The sequence below is a fragment of the Athene noctua genome, chromosome 1, assembly GCF_965140245.1.
Source record: "Athene noctua chromosome 1, bAthNoc1.hap1.1, whole genome shotgun sequence".
Classification (NCBI taxonomy): Eukaryota; Metazoa; Chordata; class Aves; order Strigiformes; family Strigidae; genus Athene; species Athene noctua.
Genome location: NC_134037.1, coordinates 258,473,442 through 258,493,807, shown reverse-complemented (window position 1 = coordinate 258,493,807; position 20,366 = coordinate 258,473,442).

The window sequence follows — 20,366 nt, the reverse complement described above, 5'->3', positions numbered from 1 at the left end:
ATGAAGATTCTCACTACAAGCAAAAAAAATGTCTTGTGGACAAAAAGGAGGACATATGCCATGCTGTTAAGCAAAGGTTTGCCTTAGGTATTGTATTACCACTGCTAAAAACCTGGTTGAAGAACAACTGTGTTTAATAAGTATATGACACTACGCTGGAAGGAACTGCCAGTCCACTAGAGTACAGGATTATTATTGAACATCATCTTCAAACCAGGAGAAATGTGCTGGGGAGAAAAAAAAAAAAAAAAAAGTCTGCTGTTCATCAGGGTTGAGGTATGCCACTTGGGCAGGAGTCATCAACAACACTCACGCAAAGAGGAGCAATCACTCACACCGCGGTTCTGCGGAAACAATCTACACATTGTAATGGATCAGAGTCTGAAAATGAGCCATCAATTGCATGAGCAAGGCTAAGAGTAGTAGGAGACATAAGCAGGAAGCTACTCTCTGAGAACACATCCCATGTCAACAGCTTGGGCTGGTTGGTTCTCTCCAGGTTTTCAACGCCACACTTCAGGAAAGATGTGGACTTTTGACGAAAGTGCAGAAGGTAACAACAGAAAGAATCCAAGTTCAAGAAAAGAGAAAAAGAGTTGGGGGATATTTGGCCTGAAGACAAAATAGGGTGGTCACCAGTTCACCCGTCCATTTCTATATCCATTCTGGGCTCATCATCCTAGGAATTACAGATACGCTGTCCAGTCAGTGACCATTCATTCTGTAACATTTTGTAATTCTAAACAAGCTACCAAGAAACTAAGGTAAGATTCACCTTAGTAAACACATGTTTTTGCAAAAGCATGTTTCGGACTCTTTTTCTAATCAAAGGAGGGAAATTCATTCCAGCTGTAGCAGAGGTCCATGTCTGCTCCTGAGAAGCATGACCTACAAATTCCCTATTTAGGATTATCTTGGGTGTGGTAGATACCTAGTGAGCAGAGAAGAATCCCACTGTAAGTTATTTGGGAGAACAGTGCAGGAGAGAACCTGTTTAAAACTAGAGTTTTTGCAGAATTAGAGATTATGTCAGTCAAAGGAACTATATTTTTCTGCTACTAGCTGAAAAGTGCATATTCAAGTGTGATATCACATAAAACACTTTCCATTTTCAATATAGCTAATACCAGTGTCAATTAGCCTAAATACAATTAATAAAGAGAAAAAAAACATGACTTAATTGGGATTAACGAAAACAATAGGATGGAATATGTGGTTCATTTTCTATTTAGGATGTACCAGCCAAGTAGTATGAGATGTGCTAAAATGAATCTTAGCTTAAGTATCTTCCAAGATAATAAACTCCAGCATTTAAGGCAGAAAAGCCTGGTCTGCTGGGATTTAAATGTCAGTGCTTATCTGGGAGACATATTGCTAACTGGAACAAATACGAAGGAACATGCAAGAAAAGTCAAAAGGAATCTGAAGGCATTGCAGAAATATTGGGCTTGCTGCTAAAAAAAAAAAAAAAAAGGCAGCATACTGTCCTTTGAACATATGAAATATAGTAGAGTTCCATCTTTTGGACCAAAATATAACTTCCAGAAATCAGTTCATCTGGAATACACAAAGTAGTTTCCCTTTCAGACTCTCCTCTCTGAGAGTGACCAGTGCAGCCAGATGCTTACTGAAACCAAAAATCTGAAGGTTACTTACCAAAGCATTTCAGAATCAAGAGTCACTTTTCATAACTATTGAAGTGATTCCATCCAGAAGAAAACAACACAATTTAATAATCGCATGTGATGAATAAGACTACCTTACAGCTTGTGCTTCCCTGTCCTCATTGAGGGATATAAAGAATGAGTCTGAAAAAGTGGATCAAATCCAGTGACTTCAGTAAGGGCCAAGAGAGGATTTCTTTTGAATGTATAATGCTATTAAGAACCTCAGATGAACAACAGAGGGTCATACCCATGACTTGTCACTGAAAGTAGTGCAGATGCTTAGAAAAAGACTTTAGAAAATGGAAAATCTCTAGTATATCTTCTCCACTTCTGGCTTCCTTACATTTTCAGTTACATAGGAAATTCTTACAGCAGTGTTCCCATTTGCAACACACTGTTTAACAACCATGGAAGGGTCCTTTTTCTATTACTTCCTTTTATCTATTTTTTTTTACTTTTTTACTTTTTTGGCATCTAAAAGAACTTGGGGCAATGACCTCCACATTTTAGTTATGGACTACATGGAAAAGCATGCCTGTTATTTTTTTTAAATCCACTATCTGGAAATTTTATTCTTGTGCTGCAGAAGGTATAGACTCATCATTCTCTAGTCTTGTTCTCCTTTTCCTTTATTGCGGTATCCTCACTCCTTGAATACTCTCTTTTTTTCTTCAGCTATGGAAGAAACTACATCCATTCAATAGTTTTCCCATGCTTCCTACTCTTCTAGATAGCTTTTTTTGATCCACTGCATCAATGAATAAAATAACCAAAACTAAAAGCATCACAGGTTTATCTAGGAGCCTTTCTTCTTGTTTTCTTGTCTTCTTTGACCTCATGTTCCTTATCTTCTACTTTCCTTGGTACTAACACTAAGATTTGAACCAACATGATTTTTTTGCAAACTTTCTCTCTTCCCTATTCATCTGCTTCAAAATGTCCATCTGTACTGAAAATTAAATTAAACTAATGAAAGTGACCTCAGTTGGAGATTCTGTTGTTCACTCTAAGGCTTTCAACTTTTTACATTGTGGTCCAAATGGAAATGCAGATGCCTGAACAGCAAGTCTAAACCTATTCACAAGGGACTTCAATGCACTAACCGTCTGGATTTAGTGTGTTGGCACCAGGGTGATCCTAGATGAAAACTGCTAGTGCAGAGTATTAGTAGCTGTTGACCTTTGTAATGGATTTACACAGTGTGACTCTAAAGATATCAACGAAGAACATGTACCAAAGTCCATATGCTGCGTCATACTGTGTGCATTGGGACGCCTCCCCTCCCTGTCTGCATTACTGTTGATCTTATCATAACACCTGAGAATCTGATCACATGTATTCATCTGTAAAGCTGCGCTTTAGCAAGGTCCGGTTGACTGGTGGGCCAGACAATTGGACACTTTAGCTGGGTTTACACATTCTTCACTAAGTGAGAGAGAAGTGAAGACAGAGTCGTTTTTATTTGCAGTGTGTATCCTGATGACTTAGAGAAGCAATGACAGCAATGCTTATATCAGACCTAGAGACAATGAAAGAAATAATTCCCTTGGGCATCTCAAAGCCATACCAGTATCACCACTGTCTTTTATCTAATCAAATGTGGCTTTAACTATACATTTAAGCTGACTATCTTTGTATTTGTGCAGAGCCACAGCATGGCAGAATCCCAGGTATTTTGCTCAGAAGGGAACAGAATAGTTTGCTACAATATAAAAATTCTCCTTTTCCTCTACCTTGCCTGTCATGGTGAAAAATATTAACATTACGCACTATTTTTTGAAAATGTGGTGCAAGAGCATCCCAGTGCAGAGCTGTTTGCCTCTGGAGACATCTTCTGAGCATTCCCATTCACTGAATACAACACAGCCTTACCAGACCACCTCCCAAAAGCAGCCGTTCAGCTCATGCTGCTGAACAACCATCATGACAGCTCTCCTAATAGATAGCTTTGCAAGTGTACCCAGTGCTACGCAATAGGTGAGCTGTGCAACACAAATTACACTGAGTTATGTTCTTTCTGCAGATGACTATAAAATTATATAGGGCTCTCTACAAAGGGGACTTAACTTGCCTTCTGCAATGAACACAAATGTGTGGCATGAATCACGAGGACAAAGATGAAACTGATTCTTAATAGCTAATTGCTTCACAGGGGAGAGATCACCTTTGTGGGGAAAAAAGGGCCTGTAAATTTAATACAAAGCTGATGCCTCTTAAAGCCTTCATACAGAACTGAGGAGAGGATTGCTTTCCTCATACAGTATTCTGTGTCTTTTTTTCCTAATTTCTTGCACGTAAGCTAGCCAGCTGTTTTCCAAGCTCAGGACATATTTCAACTGCATCTGAGTTTCTTCCAGGACGCAGTTTCATTCTGTGACGCAACATAAAGTCAAACAGCTCAAAAATGTAATTTTTCTTCAGTATCTGTTCTTTTCTTGATGTCCTTTTAGCCATTTTAGGGAACATCTGGCCACTGCTCTCTCAAGCTTGAGTGTCATTCATGGTTATCACTGGTGTATCTGGCCATGTGAGAGGGGGTACAGCACCAGAGAAGTCTCCCAGGGACTGTGACCATCATTTGAGATGTCTGTTGCTCCTCTCTACTTTGAAATCCCTTGTGCAGAAGGTGGGCTTAGTCACAGACCAGGAGAGAGGTCACAGCACTGGAGAAGAGCCAACCATGTTGAGATTTGTCCAGGTCTATGTAGATCCAGGCCTCCCTCTGAAGATGGCAGGTTCCTGTCTTACAAGGACAAACTACAGAGGTTTTCCACACCTTTCTTAATTACTGTAAATACAGAGAATTTTCCCAGAAGATCAGCATGGGCCAGTGTCCTGGAACCACTTCCTTGCACGTCCTCTATCAGCGTTGCAACATAAAAGGGGGGTAGCTTGGCTTTTTCTGACCACTAAAGAAATGGTGAGGACTGAGCTGCCCTCCCTTTCAACCCTTTCTTTTGCACACACACATGCACAGATACAAACTCTTGACCAGCTCATCCAGATCACACCCAAACATCCCACCCACAAAAGCTGGTGCAGAAGGAGAAAATGGGTAGGAGGCAGAAGAGCCTTGATCTTGCCTTATCTTCATCAGTCACTTGCTGATACATGCAGAACAGCTGACACTTCTGGAACAGCCACAGCAGCTTTCTTCTTCTGGAAGCAAAGAGGACCCAGACATGGAGCCACACTTCTTTTCCATGTCCCTCTTGGCCTCACAATATTATAAGCCATGCCATTAAAGAGTAATGCATTTATCATTATTCTTCTAGCTCTGAATGTTCCGTTGAACACAACATCAAGATAACCATGACATCACAAAAATCAGCTGCTTCCTTACAAAAATCAGTTTTCTTCAATGACCCAAATAAAGGTCTGACCTCAATTCAACTGGTAAATCTACTGAACTTCTGAGAAATAAAAATAAATAACCTCAGGTACCAAGGAGCAGAGCAACTCCAAAATTCAGTATGCAAGTTTGAAACTACGTAACATCTGCTGTTGCCAAAAACTTTTATATTTGATGTCTCTGAGTCAAGAGATATGGACTATGAGACCAGGAGAAGAAGCAAAAAACTGTACATTGGTGCAAGTGTTTCAGCAACAGCAAGACCCTTCAGCACCTTTTGGGGGACACTGGCACTGAACAAAAACTTATCCTTGATTCATCCCTTTAGCAACAGCAATTGTTGCAGTTCCAGTGTTCCAAATGGCACAAGGGTGGGTATGTTGGCATGAATTTGGCTAATCATGGGAAATTTCTGTGTAATCAAAACACAAGGGACCTGCCACTGTTTCAGATGGCAGAGTGCATTACTGAGCGTGGCCTTTTATCGGAGTCATTCACAGGCAATTAAATTTCACAACTCCCTCTAACTGTAAGTGAAGAGAAACTCGCCCATTTTGGATGTAGAGAAACTGAAGGAGGATTTCAGTATAATCTGCAGAATCAGGAATCAACATTTCTTGCTTCTAGTACAATTATTCCTTTTCCGTGAAGACTGTTCCTCAAAGATTTTTACTACTTGACACCAACAACAACTCTTTGCTCAGTTTCCCAGTTGATTATTTTCTTTGAAGATTCCTGATGATTTAAAGTACTTCTTTTTATTTTCACATAGCCATCCCAAGGACATAAGCCTGCCCGCAGTATGAACCTGCCATATGTAGAAGCTAGTTTTTTGCATATTATGAATAGAGTTTATTATTAATTTTCTTAAGGTGAAGAATGTTTCTGCCTAGTCTTGGATTCATATGAAAAATTATTTGATCTGCAACTCTCCTTCCATTCCGTTGTGTGAAAAGGGTGCCCTTTGTGGTCTTTGTGCGTGCACCAGCTCAGAAAGCTCAGAATCAATCCATCACCTATTTAATCATATTTAAAGACTCTTTTGTCTCTGTCCTGCCATAGCTGTTTTCTGCTACTCTAATTTTCTATATACTGGTGGCAAATCTTGTCTACATTATTGACACCACTAGAGCTAGTGCATGAGTACTTCAATTTTGGTATGACCACAGGGTGGCCAAGCTGGACATAAGGAAATTGCACCAGAGCTTGATAATGGCCTCAAGCACTATTCCAGTGAAGCAGTAGCCCTACTTAGTCTTTGCCCTGGAAAAAGTAAAAAAAAAACCATGACTTGAGTCCATTTGTATGTCTGCCCATCATTACATTTTAGCAGTACCTTTAATTAAATGTAGAAAACCATTAACAAACTACATAACCCTTACTATAACTGGATACAGTGTCTGTGTACAAAGGTGACCTCCTCTTAAAATTATTGCTCCATTCACTGTCTACTGTGATATCCTTCATAATTTCGATCTATTTCACTGCCTGTGACGAGCAGAGGACCTTGAGAAAAACACTGAATTGACTGGAGCATAATCAGATCTACACTCTGTAAAAGAAATGAACAGTAAACCATTGCTATTTCCTCAAGAAGATCAGATTCTTTGTAGACAGAAAATGTTGCAATACACAGCTATAGAGCTTGTTACTCATGAAAAGTATTATCTTACAAAGGAAACACTAAAGCAGCATTCACAAAGGCAAAGCTTCCTAAAAATGAAGGTCAGTTTGCTTAGGGCAAAGTCACAAGACACTCTTTCCCAGCTTTTGTAGGATGATATATCACCTCATCAGTCATGCATAGAAAACATACAGTTTGGGTTTATGTGCAGAGGGGAGATAATCTAGTAAAATCCCCACTGGCAAAACAAAATACACTAGATAATAGCTCTAGTATCTGCATAAAGCCTACAAACCTGACTGCTTTTCAGAGCTCCATATAACAGATAGAACAAGATCCTGTGACCAGAGAAGAAAAATGAGGTATGCATGTTTTTCTCTGCCAAAGATCAAGAAAAGTATCTGCTGACGTACCATTTCAGTAAGCAATTTCTATGTGCAGAGGCAAGGGACCAACTATGGGGATTTAACCACAAAAGATTACCTGTTTTCTTTTGTGTATCAGCCAGAGCTGTGGATACTGGGGTGGGACCTGAGATGAGGACACAGATCCACAATGAATGGTTTGTGTTTTCTCTCTAGCACTCTCACTGTCTAGAATCCATACGGTCTTCATTTAACACAAATCTCTCCATCCATAAACCACCTGCAAACAAATAGATTATTCAAGTAGAAAGTGATCCTCATCCTCGAATTGGGGACAATACGCTCACCACAAGATCTTCCAATAGCTGTAAGATCCCCTGCTTCTTGAGGTCCCCATGCACACAGAGCTCAAAATAGGAGGCTGTGTGCAGCGTGTTGTTGCTGCCTTTTGGATAGCAAAGCTGGGAAACACTGGCATAAATACTCAGAAAAAAAACAAAACAACTTTGGAAAGCACTTGAAATTCTGGACGAAAATCCCTATTTAATATTCGGTACATATTATTCCTGTATGTTCTGACCAGCTGCCTAATTTTGTGTGGACTCCACCACTTTCCATGGCAAGCTCCATTAAGTCTATCTGCAAGTATGGTAATTAGATAGTATGGGCCTATTTGGAGATAGACTTTATGTTTGGTTTGGGGTTTTTTGGAGGCAATGCTTAGCCCTCAGAGCTTTCAAACGTATCCATGAAGACGCAGGTACTAGTCTTGACAACCTTGACAAAGCACTGTGAATAGAGTAGGGATAAAACTCAACAATAATAGTGAGAAGCGAGAAATTAGTTTTAATACTCTTTTTAGAGATGTACATAAGCATAATGAGAGGCAAGTCCAACACATTGTTTCTATGTATGAAAACTCCACGAAAAGGCTTTCCAAAGTTGGAAACACACAGCCAAGGCAGAAGTCCAAACCTCTCCTGAGGCAGTCACTTTTTGTGACAGACTTTGGGGGCTGACAGAATCTAAGGCACACACAGTGTCCTGCGGTTTTTCTAAAGTGTATTTGTCTTGTCAATACCCGTTTGGTCTGATAGCTTTCCAAGATGATCTTCCAAGCAGAAGCTGAGATATTTGCTTTCCAAGCCAAGAACATCAAAACCTGTGATAATGTTCAATTATAGTAGCTTTATTTCCATTATATCTAATGTCTAATGTAGATATAATTGATTTGTCTTCTAGATATTTATGCATGCAATGGCACAGTTATTCAATAGCTCCAATCTGCTTGGCACAGAGAATAAGCTTCTTGAAATACATGCCTTGGACACTAAAGAGGATCTTTATTTGAAGAAATATTTTTAAGAAGACAGGGATTATTTCTACATGCGTTTTTCAAAATCAGGTACCCTTGATGCCCTTATAGCATCAGTTCAGAACATGTTACATCCTGCACAGAAAAGACTCACCAGAAGATAACACATTTGTCCAGATATTTCAGAGATACAGTTTACAGCTTATCAGGAATGTCTCAAGTGAGGGGATTTGTCAGAAAATGCTGAAGCATCAAAATCAAAAGTTTTCACAACCACCTACCTGTTTTCCTGAAACTTTTGGTCAGGAGAGGTTCCTCAGCTGCATGACTGAGGTTTTAGATGAAGAAAAGGCAAAATAACAGCTGTTCTGCCTGATAAGGGGTTTTTTTTTAGTATGGTCAAGACCTAGGATTTGACCTTGGCTCACTTAAATGCCAAACATGTTTAACAGATATTGGAATGTAGCACTGAACAGGACCAATATATATTTAGTTATTCGCATACAGTCAAGTAACTCCTGCTGAAGATACTATTGAGAAGGAGTTCAGAAACCACAAATTAAAACAATAATGTTTCCTTGACTGTTCCTTAAATGGCAACTTCAAACATTCAGAGAAGGAGGTAACAAGATTGCCCACATCTCATTCTTCACCCTTGAGCAAATCCCTGAGTTTTGTCCCAAAAGTGATTCCCTGTTTGCATCCACAATACAATGTGGACTGCAATCTCTCATGGGCTGCAGGTTAAATTAATCACTTGAAATTATTTTTTTCAAGCAACTGAGCAGGTGTTCCTGGTAGAAAAACCCCAGTGCCTAGAGCATACTTGCAACACAGTATGGCCCCAGATCTGCTCCTGTCCCATCCACCCTTGGTAAGATAACATCAGGCAGAAATGATATCTTTCCTTTCAGAGGTGCCAGAATCTTTCCTAGGAGGGCCCTAGGCTGCCTATTACAAGGGCAGAAAATACTGACAGCCACTCAGAAATTAGGCTGAGGCAAGCTGCCAGTACAGAAACCAATGCTGTAACTTATTATAAGCAGTTTAGGAGCCAGGGAGCACCACAGCAATTGCATGCAAAAAGAACAGCACAATAAAACCACAGATGCTTTATATGGCCCGGAGGGTTGGCTGCCGTAACTCAGCAAAAGCCTGCAAGGAAGTCACCCAGCCCAACCAATGTCTTCCACAGCTGTGGACTTCTCCACTACTCTTGCTCACAGACCGAATTTTCAAGGCTCACTTGGACCCTGAGCTTTCCAAGTGGCATTCACACGTTCCTGCTTTGGAGAGGACAAACTCAAGGACAGCACTAGAACTGCACTTTCATGAACAGGATAAACTTGTTTTTCCTAGACTGGGCAAAATTTGTAAATGTGGTATTCACCACTTTCTGAACATATAGCTGGTGTTTAAAAAAGAGGCAGGTAGAAAATGAACAGCCAGCAGATCCTTCCGACTATGCTAGCTATGCTTTCTAAAGTGTCCTCTAGTTCTTAGCCGTGCTCCAACTGCAGCACAGAGCAGAATGTTCTGTACAGATAACGTGTCAAAAATTGCTCGGAACCAATCTTCATATTCAAAGACATGTTTTCCTTTAATTTAGCCATTTTGAATGGCCTCCAGTCACTTGAAGATGTTGAAAAGCACCACAAATGTAAAGAATTACAGCATTTGCTTTAACCATAGAAGCAATTAACTCTCCAGCAGTGTGGAAAACAGCTTTTGAGCGGTATTTATTGATGCATAGATTTCATTGTAGTGTGATATTTGAAGGCAAATTGCTGTGCCCATAATTAAGACCGTTGAGGAATTGGCAAGTGAAATACAATGATGAAAGACCAGCTCAAAGGGCAAGTGAGTTAGATTGGTCAGGATGATACAATCTATATGACCTCAGTGCCCTATTCCTGCTCATTGATTTCCCAATTAAATATAACTTTTTATTCAATCACTTAGAATATACTGCAGGTTATTGATGCACTGCTAGTAGGAAAAAGCAATGAAGTAAAGATAAAACAGTGGGTGAGCACTGTCTCATTTTAACATTTTATTAACCTTAATGGGGTCATGATTAAGATGATGTTATTCACTTGGAATTTTTTTGTCCTCTTTTTCATCTCTATTTTCTTTTTTTTAGTTTAAAGTGAACTTATTCTGACCAACCTAGAGCAAACAAAGCCCAGTCCTGGGAGGTGTAAGGTCCTTTTTACTCTCTTTATTTGAATGTTGCTAAATTCCATCATCAGTACTGTGCCTTCACCCCACCTCAGCTAGATGAGAGACAAGCAAGGAAATGTAGAGACAATGAGAGATGTAGAATAGTTTCTGTACAAGGAGAAATTGAATAGACTAGGACTTCAGCTTGGAAAAAAGCCAAAAGAATGAGACAATGATAACGGCCTATGAAATGAAAAATTACATGGAGAAGGTGAATAGTACTGTTTAGCCCTGCTCAAATTAAGGCATTATCTGCAGAAAGGAGCTGGAAGGACTGGAGAAAAAGATTTGCAGAAAAAGTACACCTGCATTTGGGCATATTTGGCTGGACTAGAATGTTGCTAGAGGATTGTAAGAAAAATGCTTTTGACTAGCTTTAATTTAAACTATAATCAGGTTCATTTCTGGTTTTTGCCACTATTTTAAAACAGATGCTCTTGCAACTGACTCATTATTATTTTTTCCAGGAGTAAGACAGCAGATTTTTTTTATCCTTGCAAATATCTTAATCTTTACCTGTTGTAATACAAATTCAACCTTCTGTCTATTAAGGAAAATTAAAATATGCTAAAAATTTCAGGGATTTGGGGGTCAAATAATAGTAGACATAACAGAACGGCACTCACTTTCACTTCCACACTTTTCTGTGAACACAGTGTTTCACTCATGAGCTGGGAAGCCACTTCACTGAATACTATCATCTTGTTTTTATTCTGGTGTACTCCAGCTTGAAGGTGAGGAAACACTTTCTTTGTACCAGAAATTAATTCCCTTCCAGAGAGCAACATTTTCAGAAGATCGTGAATACTAACAGAATATTAATAAATCCCAGTGTATCACACAAATGAATCACTTTGTGCAGATTTCTATGTCCTAAGGACCTGGTCTGTCAGGAGCTTACATTTGTGCACCAAGAATAACAGTCTTGGTGTCAATGGGACTCCAGATGAGATATAGAGTGGAGACAAGCCAGGCCTCAGGGCAGGGATTTTATTATGTGTCTAGGCAACATGGAAAAACAGCCCTTGTGTTCAGGAAATGTGGATTGTGAGATCCATTGAGCTTGATGTCTACTGAAAAGCTGTAAAAGTGGACAAGGAGGAGCCCACTTTCCCACCGTTCCCTTCCCCTTTCTTATGACAACACACACACCATCTCTAGTGTATCTGTAGAAGCCAAAGAAAGTTCTGTACACCTTGAAGGAGACACACAAATACACAAAGAAAGTCAGTATGAAATATTTTGCTTTTAAGCTTCACTAAGAAATAGCAGATCAACAGTTTACAGGATGGGCAGATTCCCCTTCACCTCAAAATGCAAACGCCCTTTCCAGGCTCCTCCCTTATGGACAATGCTTTCTACCAAAACTGAATGACTGTCTAGCAATATTTCCAAAAGATTCTGTTTTCACAATAACTGAGAAACCTACCACACATTTATCCTCCCAGCTCCTTGCTGAGGTACAGAAATAGCATTACTCTTAACGCTACAGAGAGAAAGGTAGAGTGAGGCTAAATAATCTGATCTAAGTCCTAAAGGAAATGAATGAGAAATGGGATTTTGACAGAACTAGGTTTGTTCAGTCTTAAGAAGGAAAGCAAAAGGGAGACGTTATTGCTGTCTATAGCTACGTAACAGAAAGGTATAGAGATACTGGAGCCAGGCATTTCTCGAAGGTGCACAGTGATAAAACAAGAGGCAATGGACCCAAGTAGAAACATGATAAAACATGACTAGGTACAAGGAAAAACATTTTACCGGGCAGTCATCAAGCACTGCAATAGGGGGACAGAGAAGTTGCTGAATCTCCATCCTCTATTTTGAGGATGTCTGACATGGTTGAGAAGAAGTTTGTACTAGGTCACCTTCAGAGATCCTCTCCAACTCACTTCATTCTGTGAGCAGCAGAGGAGGGATGGGGATGCAGCAACCCTGTGTTACAGACCAATGGTGTCTGTAACCCACCAGGCATCACTTCCCTGTGCAGAGGGACCAGGAGGTTTCCTGAAACAACATTTAGAAGTCATTATTTCTAAGGGCATTACACTGAGTTACTAATGGGTTAGTGCAATATTGGAGATCTTTCTAAATTCAACTGTAAACCTACCACCAAAACCCCCAAAGTCATGTAGGTCTAGATTTGAACCACATAATGCAAGAAAAAAGAGATATACTGAACTAATAGGAAATTACTATTTAGCACTTTAAAGAAATGAGCACAAAAATACTACCTCACATGGTTTTAGGAAATTCTTGCAATTTGGATATCAAATTTCTTAAGATAAATGGCTGTCTTATCTTTGAAGTGTATTTACCTACACAAACAACTTGTGGGAAACACGTACTCTTTACCTTGTACTGCTGAACTTCCACACAGAGCTCTGTATTTCCCTTACCTACTATCAGAGTTTATAATCTCAGATTTAGACCAGCTTCTCAAGATCTACGAGGATCTTAACCTGAAGTAATTCTGCTGTGTTTGGTTAAAAACATACTCATTTGGCTCCTCTGTAGGATTAGTGCTTCACTTAGAGTTAGGCACAGGGTTTAGTGGTGAACTTGACAGTGATAGGTTTACAGTTGGACTCAATGATTTTAAAGGTCTCTACCAACCTAAATGATTCTATGATTTGTACGTAATCCCTACAAGTCTCTGAAACCTCATACAGTGTAAATATGAGAAATGGCATTTTTCCTAATCATTTTCATTGGAAAATTGACAATTTAAAAACATGGGATTTTATGGCAGTTTCCTAGTCCCCAGACAAATTGCAATCATTGCTCACATCTACAAAAAAAACAAACATTAGAAGCATCAGGCATCAGAGAACAGTCTTGCATGACTGAAACCACGTAACTCCCTTGATTCCAGCTGACTCGTGACCCTTCGTATGAGGAGAGATCTTCCTCCAAATACCTCAGCACACTGTTGGTTAGGCTGCTCTCTAATGTTCTTACAAATGGTTGACTGAATGTCAGAGTGAGAAATATAAGAAAATTTATAAGTTTAAATCAAATGTGCGTTCAGAATATTCTGAAGAGAATCTCCAATCACGTAGTTGAAGCATCTGTGAGGTTATGTGACCAACAGCTAAGCACATTAAAGAAAGACCCAGGGAAGATGAGAGCAATGAGAGGTGGAGAACCCCTAGCAATGACTGAATCACCTACTCTGAGCCTTCCAGAGAAGGATTAAACCTGGTGTGAAAGCCTCCAAGATGAGTCAGCCAGAGAAAACTCTCTCCCTGAAAAGCTGAGTGAACTGAAAGGGGTTGCAGTCTAAAGCAAGGAAGGACTTATGGGAGGCATGGGGATGGGGCAGACATAATTTGAGGTCTCTGTAAGATTTATTCTAGGACATTTTAAGTGGACTGTGGAAAGGTACAAAACTTACTATGGAACATTTAGAGGAAAGATCAAAGCTGGGGAAAAGGAGAGAACAAGGTGGATCGGGGAGAAGCAAGTATGTAAAAACAGAAGAAAGGGGACAAAAAGGGCCAGCTGCATGTAAAGAAATTGCTGGTCAGTATTTTGCTCCAATCCCCACACCTGATCACAGCAATGTCACAGTTACCAAGCTGTGTGAGTGTGTTCCTTGTTCCCTTAGATCCACTAGCGAACTTCAGGCTCAGTGGTCCTAGCTGATGTCTGCCAGCCATGAGCTTGAAGGGCTTTTAGGTCTGGGTGCCAGCAGCTGGAGGAGGTCAGGGTCTGTGGGACAGGCACCAGACAGACTGAATGTCTGTACTGTGCGTGTGCATTTATTATACATGTGGGTGTGTGTGTCTGTGTGAGTGCACACACCAACCAGAGACTCAGACTCACTGCCAGCTGGACCTCAGGACCCAGTCTGTCTCTAGCAGACCAGGAAGGCAACTCCCTTGAATCCCAACATCTACATGACCTCTAACAGCATCATTGTTGTACTAGATCTTCCTTCAGCTTGCATCATCCTTTTACACTTTTTTTCACTCTTCAGACACCCTGCAGAAGTGTCCCTAGATGTGAAAGACCTTTTGCAGCTGCAGTGAATTGGCATCCAAGGAATTCAGAAATACACTGGTCGTGCAACCCGCAGCCATCGGGAACCCAGGAGGCGGGGACACTGCCCGGTGTGTGTGCCTATGCTCTGTGAAACCGAGCTCCTATCCTGATTGTGGCTATTACTAAAGCTAGGGATACAAGAAATAGTGCACCAGTTGAAATTAATTCATGCCTTAATATTTTAGCCCCGATGAACCTTACAGAGCTCTGTGTTGGTCCAGTCTAAAATGTCAGTTGGACACTGGTGATCTAAAACAGAGAGCAAGGGCTATGCAAGGTTGATTGCAATTTGCCATCCGAATTCCTCCTCAGGGCATATGTTACCTTCTGTACACTCAATGAGATTTGGGTTTTCTAGATTCTTTCCCCAAATGTGCCATAAACTTTGTGACATTTTGGCTGAAATACTTGCAGCCTGATACAAGGCTCATTGTAGCCAATGGAAAACCTTTTGTGTCTCACTTTTTCATTTGTAAAATGAAGATAAGAGCTCAGATTTATCTCACAGATAGTCTTATCTGTGTAAACTTGTCAAAGATCGTGAGGACATAAGAACCACAGAGCTACAAGTGCACAAATAACATTCATTATAGAGACCTGTATATTCATGCTATCCTATAGAACCAATGAATTAAAAGTTGGGTAGAAGGGGAACAGATTTTCTAAGAAAAAAGGGGGAAAAAACCCAAACAACACAACCTTTCTGCTCAAGGAACAAATCACAATGACTTTTCACACAAAAAAAAATCACAGGACACCATTCCACCAATGTTCTTATCAAAATAGTGGGGAACTATCTATCCAAGTTTTCTATTGAAAAAAAAAGCACCCAATATAGCAGATCCACAAGGACACTGGAGAGAAGCACTGAAGTTAAAATGAATAGCTTAATTACCTGCCATAATTTATTGGACATAGACTACTGATTCCATGGATCTCCAAAACTAATTCATGATGACCTTGAAATGAAGAAACTGTGTGAAGGACTGACAGACTTTTTTTTTTTTTTTTTTCCCCATAGATAAATTTCAAAAAGTTTCCAGGATTTGTTAAACATTTTTTCATAATAGAAGTGGAGATAATCCTTCGCAGAGCCTCCAGATGTCCTGATCTGAAGCCCATCTGTTTAGGAGAGCACATGATCCATGTTCACACCCTTTTGTCCCACTTTGAGGATCACAATTTAAAAACATAGGTTCACTATATAAAAGATATTAAAAAACACTAGGTTTTCAGCCTACTTAACTGTAGTTATCTACTCTTTAGCTCTCTATATCTGAGCTAGTCATCCTGGTTTAGCCTTGTAGTAGGTGGAAAGAAACAGGCACTTCATCTTTGTGGGGTATCACATCTTATAGCAAATATCTAGAATAGCTCAGATGAAAGCACATATTTCCTTCCATTAGCGGTAAAGTCAGTCCAGTCTACTGAATCTGGTGACTCAGTGGATGTCTACATTTGGTAGTCATGATGGAGCCTATGCAGTTGCCTCACAATTCACAGATGTCTCTACAGACCTGGCAATAAACTCACATCTTCCAGGTCTCACTTGTGTAATGCTATCTCAATCCTAACTTCAGATGAGAAAATGGTGCTGACTCCTGTGACATTTCAAGATACCACACTTTCCTACTGAAGCAAAGTCAATTCCCTTTTGAAATAGCTGGGCAAACCAACAGGCAGAAAAATCCACAGAAGAAACACCATGACAGAGATAAATCTTTTGGGAAGACATTAAAGAGATATCCATCTGCGAAATGGGTTCTGGAGGAGACGTAGTCCTTCAGAATATTTTTTTCTTTTTTCTCTAGTCTGTTGTCTGAGAGGAATTTTAACTAGGGTCTCCTCATTTTGGAGCTTAGCAGTATGAGAAAATTGTCCAGGAAAGCTACTCTGGAGCACAGGCCCAAGGCAGCCACATCACTAAGGAGGTAGAAAGAAGCAGTGTCACTACTGCATTTTGTTGCAGAGTTTGCTGACCCTCTGTAAATATAGGCAACTCAAAATACACAAGTGGATGATTGCTCTTCTACAGTATCTTCCCTGGTGGACTCCTTATTCCAAAATAAAAGTTTCTATTCCTGAAAACTGATTCTGTTCTGGGAACAAACCAAGTATCTGTAATGAGATAATTTTCACTCTGAAATAGGAGTATCCCCATAGTGATCTACTCCAAGATTACTCCAGTGGGAGAAATGTTCTGCTCAGGTTCCCCATTCCACCATTTTCCTCTGTGTATGTGCTGAAAAACCTCCACCCTTTCAAACGAAAGCTGAATGGGATTCTCTGACTGCTGTCTAAACCTTGCTCTTTGCACAATGATTCTGCCAGCAAGGGAAACAGACAAATGGTCTGTGATTACACAGAACACACTTTTCATATTTTTGTATCTGTCCACATTATTTGTGGAGAAAAATCGTTCAGATGCAGCCTTCTCAGAGATGCAGCATCCTTCTCATCTGTTAAAGATTTTCCCTTGATGCCAACAGAGCTTTAGCGATTTGCATCACTTAAAGATCTGCCTATTTGTATTTTGCATGGGTCAAAACAGTGAGAGAGTAAGTCTGAAACGAGCCAGTATTTTTCTTGTGCTCAAGTGAGATAGTTTCAAAACTACCCTGGCTGTGGGTTCAGTGAGATCTGAGCAGTTTCCCTTGCAGTGAATAAACACTCTTTCAAAGGAATCGTCTCTCTGAAGGGATCCATCCTTAAATTATTTGTCGATTCTTAATAGCTCAGACACATCCATTTGCATAAAAAGCCTTCTCTGATTGGAGTGTGTCACATCCATGCCGGTATCAGCATGATCATCCAGTCTGAGCTCCTGTATAATGATCATCTGCTGGAGAAGTTTCTAAAGAAAGTAAGTCCAGTATTCATGGCTGAGCTGCAGCATTCCCTGCAGAGAAGTATAAAACCTTGCTTTAAAGACTTCCATACAAATGATCTAACACAGCCCCTAGCAAGGTATTCCAGTAACTAAGCGTTAAAAACATGTGTCTTATTTCTCAAAAATGCTTCTTATGTAACGTTTGGCTGCACTGGGTACAGACCATGATCAAGGCACAAACAAATTAGCTTTACACCACTACATGGTGTTTTGACTTTCTCTACAGAAGTTTCCTCATACGAATATCAATTTTTCACTGAATGTCCTGTATCAGCATTCCTAGAATTGGCTTAGCTTTACATTTCTCTCCCAACCCCCTGCTATAAATAGCTAAGTCTCATATATCATTTAAGGAGAATAAAACATTACTCCTTGCATTCATTTATTTGATTTTACAGCCTTGCTTGTATGTTAATCAAACGCATAAAATGCTGAGGTGCCTAGGTGCCAAGTAAAAGTCAATATTTTACCATGAACCTCATTTATCTACATTAGCCTGAAACAAGGTAGATCTGTAAATTTGGACATTATTGAATTTAACGACAAAGATCAATTACAACATCTTTGACACGACAGGGATTTGTCAGATGAGGGGAAAAAAGCACCACTTCTTCCTAAGGGAGCATATAAATGCTGGCTGGGTGGGCTGTCCATCTCTTCCAGTGGACTGATGCATGCGAATGCAGAAATAATATTAGCTGTATTTGAAATACAGACTCCCAGTTTAAAAGGATTTTAAACAGAGCTAAGTTATAGTGAGGTGCCTGAGGGATTGCTCAGCAGGATTGGCTGGAGTACCAGAAAAAGGAACTAGAAAGTGTCTTCATGGGAGAAAGATCCACAATCTGGCTGCAAAACTGAAAGCAATTCTGAAGTCAGGCTGCTTCTTTCTGTGTCCAGCACACAAATACTAACCAAATTGTTTTATGAGCACTGTGGCAGTGCAGACTGTTAATTACAAAGCTCTCCAGAGCACAAGCACTGTTCTTCTGAAGGAAACTTGGGAAAATACGGACAATAACCTCTGCTGATGGAAATTGCCACTTTTCACTGAAGTCAACATCTAGAGACAGGTAACACTTCCTACCCACAGCCCTATCCCCTTTCTCCAGCACTAGGTGGGAAGCATTAGTCTGTCCAAGCTGCTAATACACAATTCACCTGGTATGATGACGGTGTTTGCCAGCAGCCACTTACAGCTTGGCCTGAGTGGAAGGCACGTAAGGCTTCCCAAAGTGAAAAGGGATTTTTTCCTCGCTGATTTTTCAGACTTCCACCCAAAGGCTGCCTGGGTACCACCACAGCCTTTGAACCTACCAGGAATTTAAGAAGTTCAGCACTTCTCAGGATTGGCCGTTTATCTCAATCTGTTTTTCCAAATCCTGGAAGCCAAGGCTAACCACCTTCTTAACGCATATTTTTAGTTATCAGATAGGCAGAGACTAGTCATTATGGATCAAGTCTTTAAACATGCAAATCCCGTAACACTGATGAAACTTCATTAGCCTGCTTACACAAGGAAAGGCTACAAGGTTGCATTCTACATTTTCACTGGAAAGTCTTAAGCAACTACTCCCCCAAAAAGCAAGGTCTCTTGTTAAGAGAAGTTCTTTCAGGTTGAATAAAACGTTTTTTTAAAAAAGTCTGAGAACTTCTAAAATGAACCCCTACAACACAAATCACTTTGCCTTCCTTTACATGTATTTTATTAAACAGCCTAAACCACCCAACAACTAACCTCGTTTGAGATGGCCTAGAGTACACAGCTCAGATGATAATTCTTCTACATAGAAGAATATTACTCAAAGTTTTTAAAACTACTGCTGCTTCTCACCAGCTGCTCATACATGAAGGACTTGGATTCAGCCACTCATCCCAGATTTCTGCTTGCAAAGATAGCAGTACATGCATTGTGTAACACCGATTTATTAGCATGAGAATAAGTGTTTCTTTTAGTCACACCTGCCCTTGCAGAGATACTCCAGCACACATGAACAGCAAGCTCAGATCCTGAATCCAGGCGCACCCTGGCTCAAGCTGACACTGATCTCACTCCTATTGTATCTAGTGAGATAAAACTGAAAAAAAAAAAAAAACACTTGGCCAGTTTTGAAATGAAAAGGGAGCTTCTGGACATCCTGGTTAGCTCCACCAAGACAGCAGCTGTCTGCAGTCATGAGTGAAGACAGAAAAAACAGTAGCAGGAGAGATGTCACCAAAGCTGATGATTCAAAGCACAGCCAAATGGTCATGCAGAGAGGTTTTCCATTCTGTCTGGGGAAGCAAAAAATAGTCAGGTGTGATGGAGAGTTACTACAGTTTCTAAGAGCAGGAATTAACAACCCATGCAGTTAACCACTACCTGCACATTGACAAGGCTTAGTCCATTCCACATGCAGCAAGCTAGCAAGCTGACATGTGTCAGTTGAGACATGTAGCTGTCGTGGTCTACCTGACTGCATGCTGCAAAGTGAAACACGGGGAGGTTACGTTCTTGTCTGGGACAGACTGAGTTCAGAAATGAACAGCTATGATGTCTCAATGTCACACTGTAACAGACTAAGACAGGCAAAGTCAACTACCTGCAACCCTGTGAACAAACCCTCAAGATCAGTTCACACCTCACCTCCAAGCAGCTGCACATTCGTCCCACCTTCTCCCAGCTCCAACAGTAAACATAGTCATCCTGGTGTAGAATTTCTTACTCATTTTTTTATTCTCAGACCTGTAAGAAAAACAGGGCAATTCTGCCCACTGCATAGGATTGCAAGGTAGAAAACTGCTGCACCTAGAGAAGCAGTTTCCTTCCCTGAGAAAGAGCCACACTGTGCCCGTCTTTGATATTTCTGAGGATCTCGGGCATCTAAGATCTGCTGCCTCTTGTGA